We start from the raw sequence: 14793 nt of genomic DNA on the forward strand, positions 1-14793 counted from the left end.
CCAAGGAGACCTAGGGTTTCTCCTATTCCATCCTGTAATATTTTCAGAGTGTCTGCTTTGACTCAGAGGTCTTTGAAGGATGAGTATTTTAATACATGGTCCTGTGACAATCCACATGGCACAAAATTAAACCAGATTCTCTATATGCATAAGAATAAACTACAGCTATACTAAACATGAAGAAAACTTTTAAGAGAAGTTACAGTATCCTAGCTACTCTGAAGGCTGAGATGTGAAGACTGAGATTTAGAGCCAGCCCAGGCACAAAAAAAAATTAACCAGCAAAAAAGCTGGGCTAGCGGTATGGCTCAAATGGTAGAGTACCACTGAGAGCAGCATGAGGCCCTGAATTCAAGCCCTAGTACCGGCACACACATGTTTGTGTGTGTGTGTGTGTGTGTGTGTGTGTGTGTGTGTGTGTGTGTCAGAGAGAGAGAGGGAGAGAGGGGGGGAGAGAAAGAAGCTATAATAGAACAAGAAGGCACACAGATTTATTTATTTATTATTTTGCTTAGAAAGTTGAGGTTCATTTATTTATTTTTTCTTTTTTTATTGTGAAAATACTGTAGAGTACAATTACATGGGTAAGATAATTAGTACATTTTTATCAAGCATTGTAGCCTCCTCCTTTGTTTCTCCTTCCCATCCCTTCCCATCCTCCCCCTGCCCCTGCCACCCAATCTCTGCTTCCCCCCTCTCTTCCTCCCCCCCCCCGCACCAAAGTTGTAAAGTTTGTTTTCGACATAACGACTGTACATCTCATTGTTGCAATGGGTCCACCACACAGATTTATTTTTATTACATATAGTCGACAAAGGATTATTACATAAATGTAAAAGTAGAAATTAGTAAGAAAGAGAAAACATAAAATACAGCATAGCAGAAATAGAAAAGAAATTTTGAAGGATGAAATTTGACATAAATTTCTGAGTAATAATAAACTCAAATTGCATATGAGGAGGGAGAAGAGGAGGGAGGAAGAAAAAAAAAGGAAGGAAGAAGAGCGAGAGGGAGGGAGAAAAGGCAAAGGAAAAGAGGGGGAAAAGGAGGCAAAGAGAAGAAAGGAAGGGGAGAGGAAGATAGAGAGAAAGGAAGGGAGGGGGATGGAAAGAAAACCACCAGCATCTGTGTGGTATTTGCCAGATCTTCCAAATGTGCCTTGTGACAGTGCCAGAGGCCAGGGAGAACCCTGAGCCTCAGGAACTCAGCCCCTGTGGCTGACAGTCAGGCTGACAGCAGTGTTTGTATTGTGGAGTAGAATGAAGATTTAGTCACTGTAGTACTCTCCCACCGATAGCCACGCACTTGTGCCTCATCTCCTTCAAGTTCACTCACTTGTATCTGATCTGCCTGTTTCCCATCAAACCCTTCTAAACCTAGAAGCCACCCATCACTTCCTGTGTCTCCTCCTGCTGCATTTTTCTCCATAATGCTATCACCTTCCAAAAGATATAATTTGTATACTTATTTTACTTTCTGTTTCCTTCCGATAGCATATAAACATGTGAGGGTAGGGCCTTTCCCCCTTGGAATTTTTTGTTTGTATAGGATTTTTTTATTTTTGTTTTGAGTTTTTTGCTTTTGGCTTCTTTAATTTTTTTTTTTTCAGATCCTAGAACCTGAACTCAGGATCTGGGCACTGTCCCTGACCTTGACTTGCTGAAGGCTAGTGTTTTACCTCTTCAGCTACAGCTCTACTTCCCATTTTGTTGTTGTTGTTGCTGCTGCTGCTGTTGTTCTTTTGGTTTGTTTTTTGGTAATTTTTTTGAAGATGAGAGTCTCCTGCTCAGGCTGGCTTTGAATTGTGATCCTCAGATCTCAGCCTACAATTACAGCTACAATTACTGCTTTTTATGTTTTTGAGACAGAATGTCACTATATGTCCAGGCTGGCTTTGAACTTGAGATCTTCCTGCTGGGATTATAGGCATGCACCACCACACCCAACCTATTGGGGTATGTTTGTTAATGGATGTGTTCTTCAGTTTAAATCAGTGTCTGACATAGAAAAAATTTTGTCAAATTAAGTATTTTGATATTTAATACCCGAAGCAATCTGGCACAATGCTCCCATCTTAGAGTATCTCAGGAGATATGTACAAGGATGTTTGTAGCAGTATAATTTGTAATAGGACAAAACCAGAAACACAACACAACAGAAAAATGAGAATAAAACTTTAGGTTAACATCAACTGAAGATCAGATCATACATTGCAGGCTACTCCTATAGGGGGCTATGGTAAACCAAATTAAAAAGATGACCTGTAAAATAAAACTTAAAACCTGATGATAAGCCAACCCCCCATCCCCCCCCCAAAAAAAAACACTTTCACAAAAATACAAATGATGGGCTGGGAATGTGGCTTAGTGGTAGAGTGCTTACCTAGCATTCATGAAGTCCTGGGTTCAATTCCTCAGTACCACATAAACAGAAAAAGCCAGAAGTGGCACTGTGGCTCAAGTAGTAAAGCACATAGCTTTGAACACAAAGAAGCTCAGAGACAGTGGTCAGGGCCTCAGTTCAAGCCCCAGGACTGCCTCCCCCCCCAAAAAAATAAAACCCCACAAAAAACAAAAAGCCCCACAAATATTATGGGTCTACTGATTTATTACTAGCTGTATAACTAAATAACATAATTTAGGACCACAAGAATGTTAAAGGCAAATACGTAATTCTAAATATCTAACTTGTGAGATTCACCGGTGAATGGAAAGGGAGACACGCTGGGCTGTGTGTGGCCCAGAGAGCCTTCCTACCCGACACACAAGTCCCCAGTGGAAGCACTGAGAATAGCCGAAGGCTCTTCTACCCTGCTTACTTAGGCCTATGCGTTTTAAGATGGGGATCACCCTCAGGCCTTAGGACCTGTTAGGTGGCTTCATTTGGAACTGTATAAATACACTATTTGAAGCTAGCAGCCTTTGGAAGGGGCTTCCCTGTATAGGCTGTTTATAATCTCTACATCTTTAGGCTTCCTACACCGATTGTTCTTTGGGTTTAAAGAACTTAAAGAACTGCAATCTCCTCTCTGCTATCAACCAGATACTGCCATGCTGTAAGGACACTAATAGACCTTAGAAATCCACTTGGGGATACTGTTGTTGTGTCCATTTTACAAATAAGAAACGGAGGCCCAATATTCATAGTTGATAAGACTCTTGCTCACATCAGTCTGACTTCACATGTGCTTTTTTGATTCCTTCTTTCCTTCCTCTGTCTTCCTTCCTCTCTTTCCTTTCCTTCTTAACATTCCTCTTGGCCCCAGAGCCTTTGTTTCAGCTGATTGCTTTTCTCTGCAGTACTCAGTAACTTTCCCCATAGAAAGTGGAAGTGGGGCAGAGGAAGCTGTTCCTACAGGAGTTCTCTGCAGCTCCCACCACCTGTTGTTTACCAGGCAGAGATGGGTTCCAGGAAGCAGTGTTTGCCCGGTCTCACCTGCCCAGTCTGCTCCCTAGGAAGATGTTTCTGGTCTTGCCTTCCACTGCATTCTCACTGCCGGCTGCTTTCTCTTTGTTGGCCTCTTTCCACAGCGGTCAGTGTTTGTTCTGACAGTGCCAGAGCATTCTAGCCTTCCTCCCCATTTGCAAGTCATGCAAACAGCCCAGCTGCTGGAGCTTGTCTTAGAGAAAGAATGGTCACAGTGTTTGCTAATCCCTCCAGGGCCTTCTGGAAGCTGTGGCACAGCTCCAGGGATAAAATCGCTTAGTGGGACACTGCCCAGATCTGGTGAAACTGCACTACTAGCACTAGGCACTAGTACATGTGACCCATACACATGACTCACACACATGACCACACAGCACGTGCACATGAAGAAAAGAGCTGCCATTGAAGAGCGTGGGCAGATGGATAGATTACTTGGCTTAATTCACTTGATTAATCTTGAGCTTCACATGTTCTCACTTGTTTGAAGCAATTCTATGAGAAGTCTGAGAATGTGACATATTTCCAGACATTTTCAAAGGTAATCAACTAAACTTCATCAATCTGTTTTATAACATCTTAAGTAAAGAAATGGCAAAGAATTAAAAATCGATTAGTAAATCTACACCAAAACAGATTAAAGTTTTCCCATTTATTTTTCTTTAATATCTCTTTGATTATTCATTCGTTTTTTTCCCCTCATTTCTTCTCGAGTACAGTTTATGTACTAAGCCTATAAGCCAAGAGTTCTCTTTTCTCTTTCCCAGCCGAATATGGTAGTGCATGCCTGTAAAACTAGCTGAACATGTAAGAAGATAAAGGCCTGAATCCAACCTGGGCAAACAAGTGGGGTCCTATTGGAAAAATAAGTACAACAAAAACCTGCTAGAAATGTGACACAAGTGATCAGAGTACGAAGCAATGGCTAAGCAAGTCCTTGAGTTCAAGCCCCAACACCACCCCTGTAAGGTCTGCTCCTGGATGGTGAGCAGACTCCACCCTTCTCGAAGCAAAATCTCCGCCCAATACCTTCATTACCTAGGCAACTGGCACACCTGGAAGAGGTCACCTCGGCATCCTCTGAGGTCACATCTGGGTTCCATGTACCCACACCTTCCCCTCCCCCACCACCTTAGATAAGACCTAGCCTAGGGCCAGACACTTTCCCAGGTCTCTCCCAGCCTTGTGAAGTGCCAACATGGCCTGGTGCCAGCCGGAATGATGAATAAACCTACCCTTTACCTGAATACCACATATGTGGTGTACTTGGCTACATCTTTTTAAAACTTAACAACCACCAAGAAAATAGTTTTCCTGGAGATAGTAAGGCTATAGATTACCTAGAGAAATGTACTCCCTTTTTTAGAGCCACGCTTTGTTCCCTCTGAACAGATTAAATCATTTTTGATTATTGGACTCCAGGTTCTTCCCAAGTGACTCTCACTTGAAGTCTCTTAACTTTTTCCTTTAATGTAATTTTATAATGTAATGTTATTATTAAGGAATTGTACAGAAGTCACACTTTTATAACCTAGCCCTGATAAGCCTATTTTGTAAATTTTTTTGCATTCTTCAATTAGGGCCTAAAGTTTCTTATTATCCATATGGATATATGTGTACTAATATTTCTATAACTATTTCAGGTCATAAATACGTAATTAAAATGAACAAGCTTCTAAAAAAATTGATCGTTAGTCATTTAGGGCCAGCACTGATTAAAAAAAATAAAAAGACAGTCAACGGTCAGCCAGTAGCAGCTGCTAAGTCCCCAGGGAGAGATTAGATCTAATTATGTTACATTTTAATGCTCTGGTGTATACAAATGTCATTACACTTGAATGACTTCGTTAGCAATTATTTTGAATTCCGAGGGTTAAAACCTCAGAGTTTCCGGTGGAAAGTGGTAAAGTAAAATCACTGTTCGTGTGACATTTACTCCAGTTAGATTGATGCTTTGTACTTACGGTACTGGTGCTGAGGCTGGGGAGGGTAGCTTGGGAGGAACAATCAGACCTAAAGCCTGCTCATAGAGGCTGATCTCTCTCTCTCTCTCTCTCTCTCTCTCTCTCTCTCTCTCTCTCTCTCTCTCTCTCTCTCTATCTCTCTCTATATATGCCAGTCAATAAATGCTTGTGCTAAAAGACCTTTCTTGCTTTTTTGGTTTTTTGTTTTTTTTTGTGTTTTGCTTTACAATTTTGGTTTCTATTTCACTCTACTGTTGTCATGACTTCCTGGGTCTTTTCTCTCTGAACTTTTTCTGGTAACAAATTCCGCTTATCCAATGGTTTTCTACATTATCTGCCTGCTGATGTTTCCAAATGTGTCCCTTCAGCCCTGACACCTCTGTCAATTTCCAAGTCTGTGTGCTCAACTGTCTGATTAAATCTCCACCTGACCCTTCTAGGGAATCTCTCAGCATCTTCGGGCTTCATTTCACCCGACTGTACCCCATTCTCCTTGTCTAAGATATGGTCCTCGTGATTCCTCCTTTTCTCTTACCCCACTTCAGATCTGTTAGAAAAGCCTCTTAATCTACTCTCTAAGATAGAGAGCTGACATTCACCCCTTTATCACCTCCACCATGTTAGTTTTTCTTGAAAACAACCCTCTCAGTCTCTAGCCTTCTGCTACCCCTTCACACTGTTATCTCAAGCTGGATCCGCTGCTGTAACAAAATACCACAGCCTGAGTAAATGATAAATGAGAGAGGAGGCTCCTCATAACTCCACAGCCCGGCAGGCCCTGGCTCTCGGAGCTTCATGAGTGGATTTCAGGTCTGAAAGGGGATCATTGCTCTACAGATGGTGTGTCTTTCTACATCCTTATACAACACACAAAAGTATAGAACAGGTGAACTTAGAACTTGCTCTCAAAAGCTCTTCTATCAAGGAACTAATCTTATTCATGAGGACAGAATCCCCAAACGCTACCTCCGAATATTTGAACCACCTTGGGGTTCCAGTTCCGGTATATGAATTTTGAAAGGACTTGTGTATGCAAAGAAAAGGACTTTCTTTCATCCGTAGCCTTGTCTCCATGAGCAAGGCAGAGTATAACTTATAGCTTAAGTCCAATCCTGCTCTACTTCCACATAAGTCTTAAAATTCCTCCCTTCAAATGCAGTCTTAATATTTGAGTATATCCTTTGAAATTAAGAAAAACAGAAGAGATAGATGAGGTTGGCAGAGATGGGGGGGAGGAGGAGGAAAAGGGTGACATTGATTAAGATGCATGGTACTCATACACTGACATGTTAAATCCAAATCCACTTTGTACAGCTACTTAAAGACAATTAAAACATAATTAAAAACAAAAGCCTGCAGTGTCTCCATTTCATTCAAGTAAAACTCAAAATATCTCTGCCATAGCCTAGAAAGCTGCCCCTACCTCTTTGACCATGTCTTCTGCCACACCAGCCCTCTGAAAACTCTTTGAATAGCCAACTTACAGATCTGCCTCACAACCTTTGCTGAGTAATTGCAGATAAGTCTCCAGGATCTGTCTGCCCAGGCCGACTGAACCTTGGACCTCAGAACTCAGCCAACTGAATAGCTAAGATTACAGTCATGGTCCTCCAGTATCTGGCAAGAAGATGACTTTTAACACTTTAACGGTGTGAGTTATTCTTATTATTTTTTTTCCTGAAATTGCTGTGGCTGTCAGTAATTTTAAAAACAGGAAGAGAGTCAAATAGGAAGGAATTCTTTTGGAGCAAAGGTGTTTCAAACCATCCTGCTTAATTCTTAGGGCCCTGTCCTAAGTTATAATGATGAGAGGGCCAGGAACACGGGCACTCATCATAATTACACTTGTCATACTAACATAACTAAAATAAACTCATTAAATAAGAACATGTCAACTAGAATCTTTCTTACCCCTGAATTAATATTTTTTTGTATTTCTAAAACACATTATCAAGGGGCTGGGAATTGTGGCTTAGCAGTAGAGTGCTTGCCTACCATGCATGAAGGCCTGGGTTTGATTCCTCAGTACCTGTGGCTCAATTGGTAGAGTGCAAGCCTTGAACAAAAGCTCAGGGACAGTGCTCAGGCCCTGAGCTGAAGCCACATGACTGGCAAAAGATAGATAGATAGATAGATAAGTAAATAAATAAATAAATGGCATGATCAAGAAAGCACAAAATCCTGGACACTGGTAGCTCACATCTGTAACCCTAGCTACTCAGGAGGCTAAGATCTAAGGAAGGTGGTTCTCAGCCAGGGTGAGCAAGAAAGTCCTTGAGACTCTTATCTTTAATTAACCAGCCTTGATCAAAACGTTAGAACCAAAGAACCAAAGAAAGTATAGAAAATAGGCAAAGAAATGGCTCCATGTCAGTACAGGTTTATTTGGGAGCAAGGTCTGGGGAAGGGATCTGTAGCACAGAGTCCTCAGTTGCTTGTGACTGAAGGGCTTTGTAGAAGGGCAAGAAAGAGGGCTGATTGCTCACAAGTGATTGAAGGTGATGAGAGGGGAAAGGAGTTGAGAAGGGGGTGAAGGGGTAGGGTGATGAGGGGAGGAGGAGGGTAAGGATGTTAAGGAGAAATCTAAGGTGGTCCCTTGGGGCTCAGGATGTCAACTGTGGTCAATTGGGGCTCAGGATTTACATCCGGTCAGCTCCACCCCACACTCCAAGTAAAAACTTAGGAGGTTGGAGGGAGAAGGGGAATATTCAGCTTTGAGCTGATGTTAAGCACAATCCTGGGCAAGGGCTTCAAGATGGAGGCATCTTGGCTAAGCAGTCCTAATAGTACCCACAAACTGACATTGAATTTAGTCCTCTTTGTACAACAATGTAAAGATAAAAAACAAACACAATAAAAAACATTAGTGATTTACACCTGCAATCCTGGCTGATCAGGAGGCTGAGATCTGAGAATCACAGTTCAAAGCAAGCCAGGCAGGAAAGTCTGTGAGACTATCTCCAATTAAACACACACACACACACACACACACACACACACACACACACCATGAAGTAGAGCTATGGCTCAAGTGGTAGAGTGCTATTCTTGAGCACAAACACTCAAGGATAGCATCCAGGCCCAGGGTTCAAGCCTCAGTACTGGCACACTCATTCCTTGCCCTCCTTGCCTCCACATACATGCAAAGACAGCTCAAAGAAGAGAGGAAAATATTTCCAACTCATATCCAAGGCCTCATGCTTGTTCTCAGCTGGGATCTTTTACAATAAAGCAACATGGCTGGAATTTTATGGAACTTTTGATAGCCAAATGTTTAGAGAACTTCTTGACACTTGGTGGATCTCATTGAGAGTGCAGTTTATGAAGTGCAAGTACTTCTGAGAATAGAGGCAAAAGAATAGTATTAGCTGGTCAGGGAGACCTCAACCTAGTGTGCTTCCTAGATTCATTAAACATTGTTCTTTAAAAGATTGCTGTTGATTCATTAACAACAAAAGCTCCACTTAGGGATCTTATTAGAAAGTACCGTGTCTTTGCAAGTAAACCCCACTCAGGATGGATACACCAAGCAGAGAAGCAGGGGGAGGGAGCCCTGTGTAGTATGCCCATGGAACAGTCATTGTTACAGACTGAATGTTCGCACCTGCCTCAAATTCCTGTTGAATCCCTGATCTCCGAGATGACAGTGTTAAAAGGTGGGGCTTAGGCCATAGGGTGGAGGCCCCCAGGACTGGGACTAATTCCTTTAACAAAAAGAGAGTAGGAGAGCTATTCCAACACTAGCTAACTATGAAAACAAGAGAGAGAGAGCACCTTCTGTGAAGCAGAAATCAAACACTTGCTGGACACCAAATCTTCCAGTGCCTTGATTTTGGTCTTCCTGCTTTCCAGAACTATGGCAAATACATTTTGCTTGTTAATTAGTCAAATGGACCAAGACAGTTACCTGATTTTGGCGCCCGAGCACTCCTGAAAAGTCTCTGCCCAATCTTCCTGGGGAATATGTGTCTCAGGACCAGCAGTAACATGTTAAGGAGAGTTGGGCATTGAAGCCTGTTCCTGGCTTGCCCAATGCATGCAGTGTTCCAGACTGACATGATGGCAGCAGCTTATCCACATAGCTCAGAAGGTTAAGAGAATCCATCTGTTTCCTTTGTTCTGAGATCATCTGAATATCTGAGAAGATACCTAATAAATCACTGCTTCTCAAACGTGGAAGGAGGTGGCTATTTACAACACTAGTTTTTAGATTCACAGCTGCCTTATTGAGGTAATTCGCTTGTGACAAAAGTCTTCAGAATTTCCTTTTAAAACATTCTACTTATTAGGCAAGTTTAATAAATACTATTTTATATAATGTTAAGGCATTTGTTTGGGGTTTTTAATTTGTTTGTTTTGAGACATGGTTTCTTGATGTAGCCCAGGAGGGCCTTGAACCCATGATCCTCCTACTTCAGCCTCCTGAGTGCTAGATTTACAGGCAGGTGCCATCATGTCTGGTTATAATGTTAAGCATTTAACAAGTTGTATAGAGAGCATATTGTCAAGTATAAAGACATATATTTTTCACATATGCATAGAAAGGGACCTGAAGGAAATAATAATGAAGAGGTTAACATTAAGAGGGGATGAGGACTCTTATGTTCTACTTGTCTGTATTTTCTGAAATGCTTCCACTTAGCAACAAAAAGTATTATTTTCAAATTATCAAGGCACTTTAAAAATTTTTATTTTCATAGTAAAGGTGATGTGCAGAGGGATTACAGTTACATAGGTCAGGCAATGAGTATGTTTCTTTTTGAATAGTGTTACATCTTCCCTCATTTTCTCCCATTTTTTCCCTATCAAGGCATTTTCTTTCTTTTTCAGATGTATAAATATTTTTATTTATTTATTTTAAAATTTTATTTTATTGTTAGGGTGATATCAGAGCAGTTACAGTTCATTGTTAGTCCCTCCCTGTTTTCTCCCATTTTCCCTCCCTCCCTACTCCCTTTTTGCCCCTCCAGTTATAAAGTTCATCTTCAACATAATGTTTTGTGAGTATTGCTGTTGCATTGGTTCACCCTTTGTCCTTTGTCTCACCATTTTGTGATTCCCCTTGCCTTCCCTACGTTAGATAAATGTATAAATCAAAAACAGTGACATCAGGGGATAAACCAATGGGAAAAAAAATGAAAGAAAAAATAACTTCACACAGTACATTAAAAACAAAAACAAACCCTCTTGTTTCCCTATCTTGGAGTTCATTTCAATTAGCATCATTTTGTGTGGTCATATGTACATAGCTATTGAGTTATTATGATCCTCTGCTAGGACTCTCTTAGACATATACTAATTATTACAAATGAGGGAAACCATGGAGCCTATGTTTCTTTGGGTCTGGCTTACTTCATTTAATATGATTTTTTTCCAAGTCTTTCCCTTTCCTTATGAATGGGGCGATGTCATTCTTTCTGATGGAAGCATAGAATTCCATTGTGTATATATGCCACATTTTCTTGATCCATTCATCTACTGAGGGGCAACTGGGTTAGTGCCATAATGCTGTAATGAACATAGTTGTACTGGTAGCTTTAGTGTGGCTTTGTTTGTGATCATTTGGGTAAATGCCCATGAGTGGGATTGCTGGCTCATAGAGCTCTATTTTCAGTCTTTTGAGGAACCTCCATACTGCTTTCCAGAGTGGTTGAATAAGTTTACATTCCCACCAATAGTGTAGTAGTTCCCTTTTGGCTACATCTCTTCCAGCAGCTGTTATTATTTGTTTTCTTGATAATGGCTATTCTAACGGGGTGAAGTAGAATCTCAAGGTAGTTTTGATTTGTATTTCTTTTATGGCCAGAGATGTTGAACATTTCTTCATGTATCTATTGGCTATTCTTATTTCCTCTCCAGAGAAGTCTCTTTTTAATTCTTTAGCCCACTTATTAATGGGGTAGTCATTGGTTTGAGGAATTTTTTTATTGTGGGGTTTAATTTTTTGAGCTCTATGTATATTTTTGATATGAGGCCCTTGTCTGTTGTATAGCTAGTGAAGATCTTCTCCCAATCAGTGAGCTTTCTATTTATCTTGCTAGTTATGTCCTTTGCCATGCAGAAGATCTGCAGTTTAATGCATTCCCATTAATCCAGTCTTTCTTTGATTTGTTATGTTTCTGGATCTTTATTTAGGAAGTTTTGGCTTGTGCCGAAGGAGCCCTAGTATATCCCCTATCTCTTCCTGTAATATTTTCAGGGTATCTGCTCTTACTTTCAGATCTTTGATCCATTTGGAGTTGATTCTGGTACAGGGTGATATATAAGGATCTAACTTCGGTTTTCTACATGTGTATAGCCAGGTCTGCCAGCACCATTTGTTGAAGAGGCTGTCTTTATTCTATATGATAATTAGATGGCCATAAGTCTGTGAGATCATTTCTGGGTCTTCAATTCTATTCCATTGATCCTCAGGCCTGTTCATGTGTCAATATCAAACTCTTTTGGTTTTTTTGTTGTTTATTTGTTTGTCTTTTATAACTACAGCTTTATAGTAGTTTGATATAGATATATAGAGTTTGATGTTTTTCCAGCACTTTTTTCTTGCTAAGGATTGTCTTTGCTATTCAGGGTCTTCTATGATTCCATATGAACTTTTAGATTGCTTCTTCCATTTCATTAAAGAATGTTGTTGGGACAGTGGTGGTTATTGCATTGAATTTGTAGATAGCTTTTGCCAACATTGCCCTTTTCAGGATGTTAATCCTCCCAATTGAGGAGCATGGGAGGTTTTCTTACTTCCTTAAATCTGCTTTAATTTCCTTTTTTAAGTTTTTAAGTCCTTTAGGTCCTTTATCTCTTTGGTTAAGAGAAATCCTAGGGTGTTTTTTTTTGAGGCTATTACAATCTGATTTCAATCTCACTCTTTATATTGTTGACATATAGAAGAACTACTGATTTGGGGGGGTTAATTTTATACCCTGCTACTTTGCCAAATTTTTGTTATCAGCAAGAGTAACTTGGAAGAAGAGTCTGTGGGTTTCTTAAAATACAGGATCATGTCATCTGCAAAGAAGGAGAGTTTTACTTCTTTCCTTATTTGATCCCCTTCATGTTTGTCTCTTGCCTTATTGTTCTGGCTAAGAATTCCAATATTGTATTGAAGAGGAGTGGAGAGAGCAGACATCCTTTTCTCATTCCTGATTTTAGAGGAAATGGTTTTAACTTTTCACCATTAAGTATAATGCCAGTTGTAGGTTTGTCATATAAAGCCTTTATTATATTGAGGAATGTTCCATGGATTCCTACTTTCTACAGAGCTTTTATCATAAAGGGGTGTTGGAACTTATCAAATGGTTTTTCTGTATCTATTGAGATGATTATATGGTTCTTGTCCTTCCTCCTATTGATGTGTTGAGTTACATTGACTTGTGTATGTTGAACCAGCTTTGCATCCTTGGAATTAATTCCATTTTGTCATAGTGAATGAATTTTTTTGATTAGTTGTTGAAGTCATTTGGCCAGAATTTTATTGAGAAGTTTTGCATTGATGTTCATTAAAGAAATGGTTCTACAGTTCTCTTTCTTTGATGGGTCCCTATCTGGTTTTGGGATGAGGGTTATGCTAGCCTCATAGAATGAGTTTGGTAGTGATCTTTCACTTTCAATCATTGAAGAGTTTTAGGAGTAGTTGAGTGAGTTCTCCTTTGAAAGCCTTAGAGAATTCAGCTGTGAATCTATCTGGTTCTGTCAAGGTACTTTCAAACACAGCTATAAGCCTGGATTATTCATTTCCCTGATCTATGAGTGACAATGCTTTGTAGTTTCTGAAGCAAACTTACTCATGAGAGGTTTCTCCCACTCAAGGGCCACTGTTCAGGTTGTGCACTGCGCAACTCCAAGAGGTACCAGTCACATAAGGCTCTGCTGAGTGTTGTCTTCCACAGTTGTACAGTACACATTGATTCTTGACTTAGGGATTATGTGTAGAAAAGCAAGATGATTTGTAGAAGCCGATGCATGTTTAGCTACTTTTGTATGAGTAATTCATGAGGATATTATCAGTGTGAAAGAGTTTTAATAATTATAAAAGCAAGTTTTATTGGTGATGGATTTCAAGTAAAACACCCTGGATATTTGAATAATGGAATTTGTTAAAGCAAATACATCACTGTAAACCCTATCTTCAAGCTGCTCAGAGTCACTGTAAACATGATGTTCATGTTTACAAAAGACTCCATTCATCTTTTCGTGGCTACTTATTTGATCCCATACCTTTATTGTTGTGAACAGTAGTGCAATATAATGTACACCGTGTATAAGTGTTTCTTTTGATATGATAATTTCATTTCTCTTAGAAACTTGCTCAAATGCTTACTCAGCTCACTTATTAGGCTGGATTTCCACTATTTGAGCCAAGACTTCAGCCTGGCTTTTTGCTGATTATTTCAGAGTTGGAGTCTCACAAACTTTTCTGTTGTGGCTCTTCCAACTCTGATTCTCAGAATCTTTGCCTACTGAGAAGCTAGGAATACACATGGGAACCACCAGCACCTGGCTTTTCAAATTAAAGTGATTTTTTAATTTAATTCTTATTTTACTTCATTTATTTTGCTTAATTTTTAGTTAATTATTATTTTTTGCTCGTTCCAGGGCCCAAACTCAGGATCTCACAATCTCCTTTGACTTTTGTCTTTCAGGCTTCATGGCTGGCTCTACTACTTGAACCAAACCTCCAGGCCAGCTATTTGTAGTTTTTAATGGAAATTCCACATTATTCTTTCTCGTGACTATATTAATATACAGTGCAACCAATAGTATGTCTAGATTCCTTTTCTCCTCATTGTAGCTTTAATTATCATCTACTTGATGGCTAATGGTATCCTTTTCCATCTTTTTATTGGCCAGGTGTATTTCTTCTCCTGAAAAGTATATATTTGGATTATTTGCCCATTTTTCCATTGGAATTTTGAGGTTTTGTTGTTAAGGTTTTGAGTCCCTTTCATCTTCTGGGTGATAACCCTTTATCAGGTGAATATGTATGGAACTGGACAAATCATGTTAGATACAGGAAGACAAGCATCATGTATCTGTTCTCCTCTTATGTGCAAACTAAATAATGCCACCCTCATTATACATGCTTCCTCCAGGTTGGAAAGGGTAGAGGGAAGGGTGAATATGGGATAGAGGTCACTAAGATATGCTGTCTGTTTTGGTTAAAATACCACATTGTGTACAATAATCTGTGCAGGTAATAGATGTTAATACAAACTAAGTAAGATCTTTTTAAAAGCTTTTGAGCCACATTGGTTCAATCATTTCTGTAGCCACTGAAAACTTTTCCTTATGGTATGGTTTGAGTTTTTAAATGGACAAAACCCATTTAAACATATACAACTCACATTGGTAATGTGAGAGGGGACAGGGAGTGAGGGAAAATTCTTTCATTAATAGAGAGGGAGTGTCT

The sequence above is a fragment of the Dipodomys ordii genome, unplaced genomic scaffold, assembly GCF_000151885.1.
Source record: "Dipodomys ordii isolate 6190 unplaced genomic scaffold, Dord_2.0 Scaffold162, whole genome shotgun sequence".
NCBI classification, from domain to species: domain Eukaryota; kingdom Metazoa; phylum Chordata; class Mammalia; order Rodentia; family Heteromyidae; genus Dipodomys; species Dipodomys ordii.